Source organism: Arachis hypogaea, chromosome 13, assembly GCF_003086295.3.
Source record: "Arachis hypogaea cultivar Tifrunner chromosome 13, arahy.Tifrunner.gnm2.J5K5, whole genome shotgun sequence".
In the NCBI taxonomy this organism is placed as follows: domain Eukaryota; kingdom Viridiplantae; phylum Streptophyta; class Magnoliopsida; order Fabales; family Fabaceae; genus Arachis; species Arachis hypogaea.
Genome location: NC_092048.1, coordinates 98,743,292 through 98,747,615, shown reverse-complemented (window position 1 = coordinate 98,747,615; position 4,324 = coordinate 98,743,292). Strand labels below are relative to the sequence as shown.

Sequence of the window (4,324 nt, the reverse complement as noted above, 5' to 3'; positions counted from 1 at the left end):
CTCCATCTTTTTCTTAGTGATGGGCTTGTCCTCTTTAATGAGGATATCTCCCTCTATGTCAATCCCAGCTGAATTGCATAGGTGGCAAATGAGGTGAGGAAAGGCTAACCTTGCCATAGTGGAAGACTTGTCAGCCACCTTGTAGAGTTCTTGAGGTATAATCTCATGAACTCCCACCTCTTCTCCAATCATGATGCTATGGATCATGATGGCCCGGTCTATAGTAACTTCAGACCGGTTGCTAGTGGGAATGATTAAGCATTGAATGAACTCCAACCATCCTCTAGCTACAGGCTTGAGGTCCAATCTTCTTAGTTGAACCGGCTTGCCTTTGGAGTCAATCTTCCATTGAGCTCCTTCCACGCATATGTCCATAAGGACTTGGTCCAACCTTTGATTAAAGTTGACCTTTCTAGTGTAGGGGCATTCATCTCCTTGCATCATGGGCAAGTTAAACGCCAACCTCACATTCTCCGGACTAAAATCTAAGTATTTCCCCCGAACCATTGTAACATAGTTCTTTGGATCTGGGTTCTTACTTTGATCATGGTTCTTGGTGATCCATGCATTGGCATAGAACTCTTGAACCATTAGGATGCCGACTTGTTGGATGGGATTTGTTAGAACTTCCCAACCTCTTCTTTGAATTTTATGTCAGATCTTCGGATACTCATTTCTTTTGAGTTTGAAAGGGACCTTGGGGATCACCTTCTTCTTGGCCACAACATCATAGAAGTGGTCTTGATGGGCTTTGGAGATGAACCTTTCCATCTCCCATGACTCGGAGGTGGAAGCTTTTATCTTCCCCTTCCCCTTTCTAGAGGATTCTCCGGTCTTAGGTGCCATCAATGGTAATGGAAAAACAAAAAGCTTATGCTTTTACCACACCAAACTTAGAATATTTCTCGCCCTCGAGCAATAAACAAAAGAATAGAAGAAGAAGAAGAAGAAATATGGAGAGGGAGAGGGAGATGTGGTTTCGGCCAAGAGGAGTGTAGAGGGGTGTGTTGTGTGAATTTGATGAAGAATGGAGGTCTTTATATAGGGAAGGAAGGGGGGAAGGTTTCGGCCATATGGGTGGGTTTGGGTGGGAAATTGGTTTTGAATTTTGAAGGTAGGTGGGGTTTATGAGGTAGGTTTATGGGAAAGAGTGGATGGATGTGAGGGGTGAAGAGGTGATGGGGAAGAGAGATTGAGGTGATTGGTGAAGGGTTTTTGGGGAAGAGTGTTTATGGGGTTGTGTGAAAGAGAGTGGTGAGAAGAGGTGAGTGTTGGTAGGTGGGGATCCTGTGGAGTCCACAGATCCTGAGTGGATCCTGTGGGGTCCACAGATCCTGAGTGGATCCTGTGGGGTCCACAGATCCTGAGGTGTTCAAGGATTTACATCCCTGCACCCATTAGGCATGTAAAAATGCCTTTATACACAACTCTAGGCGTTCAGCGCCAGGTTGGTGGCCATTTTGGGCGTTCAACGCCCATTTGTGTGCCATTTCTGGCGTTGAACGCCAGAACCATGCCTGTTCTGGCGTTCAGCGCCCAGAACCTGCCCATTTTGGGTGTTCAGCGCCAGAACCATGCTCTGTTCTGGCGCTGAACGCCAGACAGATGCTCCTCCAGGGTGTGATTTTTCTTCTGCTGTTTTTGATTCCGTTTTCAATTTTTCTATTGATTTTGTGACTCCACATGATCATGGACCTATAAAGACATATAACTAAGAAAAATATAGTTAGATAAATAAAAATTGGGTAACCTCCCAACAAGCGCTTCTTTAATGTCAATAGCTTGACAGTGGGCTCTCATGGAGCCTCACAGATGTTCAGAGCATTGTTGAAACTCTCCAACACCAAACTTAGAGTTTGGATATGGGAGTTCAACACCAAACTTAGAGTTTGGTTGTGGCCTCCCAACACCAAACTTAGAGTTTGACTGTGGGGGCTTGGGTTGACTCTGCTTTGAGAGAAGCTTTTCATGCTTCCTCTCCATGGTTGCAGAGGGAGATCCTTGAGTTTTAAACACAAGGGAGTCCTCATTCCATTGAAGGACTAGTTCACCTCTGTCAACATCAATCATAGCTCTTGCTGTGGCCAGGAAAGGTCTTCCTAGGATGATGGATTCATCCTCTTCCTTTCCAGTATCCAGGACTATGAAATCAGCAGGGATGTAAAGCCCTTCAACCTTTACTAACACGTCCTCTACTTGTCCATAAGCCTGTTTTCTTGAATTGTCTGCCATCTCTAATGAGATTCTAGCAGCTTGCACCCCATAGATTCCCAGTTTCTCTATTACAGAGAGGGGCATGAGGTTTATTCCTGAACCAAGGTCACACAGAGCCTTAAAGATCATGGTGCCTATGGTACAAGGTATTATGAACTTTCCAGGATCCTGTCTCTTCTGAGGCAATGTCAGTTGATCCAGATCACTTAGTTCATTGATGAACAAGGGAGGTTCAACTTCACAAGTATCAATGCCAAATAATTTGGCATTCAGCTTCATGATTGCACCAAGAAACTTGGCAGTTTGCTCTTTAGTAACATCCTCATTCTCTTCAGAAGAGGAATACTCATCAGGGCTCATGAAGGGCATAAGGAGGTTCAATGGAATCTCTATGGTCTCTAGATGAGCCTCAGAGTCCTTTGGTTCCTCAGAGGGAAGCTCCTTATTGATCACTGGACGTCCCAGGAGGTCTTCCTCCTTGGGATTCACGTCCTCTCCTCTCCTCACAGGTTCGGCCATGATGCTTATGTCAATGGCCTTGCACTCTCCTTTTGGATTCTCTTCTGTATTGCTTGGGAGAGTACTAGGAGGGATTTCAGTGATCCTCTTACTCAGCTGGCCCACTTGTGCTTCCAGATTTCTAATGAAAGATCTTGTTTCATTCATGAAACTTACAGTGGCCTTAGACAGATCAGAGACTAAGTTTGCCAAATTAGAAGTGTTTTGTTCAGAGTTCTCTGTCTGTTGCTGAGTGGATGATGGAAAGGGTTTATTATTGTTAAACCTGTTTCTTCCACCATTATTAAAGCCTTGTTGAGGCTTTTGATCCTTCCATGAGAAATTTGGATGGTTTCTCCATGATGAGTTATAGGTGTTTCCATAAGGTTCACCTAAGTAATTTACCTCTGCTATTGCAGGGTTCTCAGGATCATAAGCTTCTTCTTCATAAGAAGCCTCTTGAGTACTGTTGGATGCAGCTTGCATTCCATGCAGACTCTGAGAGATCATATTGACTTGCTGAGTCAATATTTTATTCTGAGCCAATATGGCATTCAGAGTATCAACTTCAAGAACTCCCTTCTTCATAGGCGTCCCATTACTCACAGGATTCCTCTCAGAAGTGTACATGAACTGGTTATTAGCAACCATGTCAATGAGTTCTTGAGCTTCTGCAGGCGTTTTCTTTAGGTGAATGGATCCACCTGCAGAAGTGTCCTACGACATCTTTGATAGCTCAGATAAACCATCATAGAATATATCCAGGATGGTCCATTCTGAAAGCATGTCAGAAGGACACTTTTTGGTCAACTGTTTGTATCTTTCCCAAGCTTCATAGAGGGATTCACCTTCTTTTTGTCTGAAGGTTTGAACATCCACTCTAAGCTTGCTTAGCTTTTGAGGAGGAAAGAACTTGGCTAAGAAATCCGTGACCAGCTTATCCCAAGAGTTCAGGCTATCTTTAGGTTGAGAGTCCAACCATATTCTAGCTCTGTCTCTTACAGCAAAAGGGAAAAGCATGAGCCTGTAGACTTCAGGATCTACTCCATTAGTCTTAACAGTATCACATATCTGCAAGAATTCAGTTAAGAACTGAAAAGGATCTTCAGATGGAAGTCCATGAAACTTGCAGTTCTGCTGCATTAGAGAAACTAATTGAGGTTTCAGCTCAAAGTTGTTTGCTCCAATGGCAGGAATGGAGATGCTTCTTCCATGTAAATTGGAATTAGGTGCAGTAAAGTCACCAAGCATCTTCCTTACATTATTATTATTTTCGGCTGCCGTCTCCTTTTTCTGTTCGAAAATTTCTGAAAGGTTATTTCTGGATTGTTATAATTTAGCTTCTCTTAATTTTCTCTTCAGAGTCCTTTCAGGTTCTGGATCCGCTTCCACAAGAATGTTCTTATCCTTGCTCCTGCTCATATGACAAAGAAAAAGGCACAAAATAATAATAATAATAATAATAATAATAATAATAATAATAATAATAATAATAATAGAGATCCTTTATACCACAGTATAGGGATCCCTGTGTGAGTAGAAGAAGAGGGGGAGACAAAGAATGTAATATAATGGAAGAAACACAACTGTGAGGATGGCAGAGATGTGAGAT

The 4,324-nt window shown here is 42.9% G+C and overlaps 1 non-coding gene across 1 annotated transcript; it reads left to right on the top strand.

Annotated features, from left to right (window-relative positions):
• Positions 1–3,492: 3,492 nt before the first annotated feature.
• Positions 3,493–3,600, top strand: LOC112739458 (small nucleolar RNA R71). Its single transcript, XR_003170393.1, has one exon. It is a non-coding gene; the product is annotated as a small nucleolar RNA R71 (small nucleolar RNA).
• The last annotated feature ends 724 nt before the right edge of the window (positions 3,601–4,324 follow it).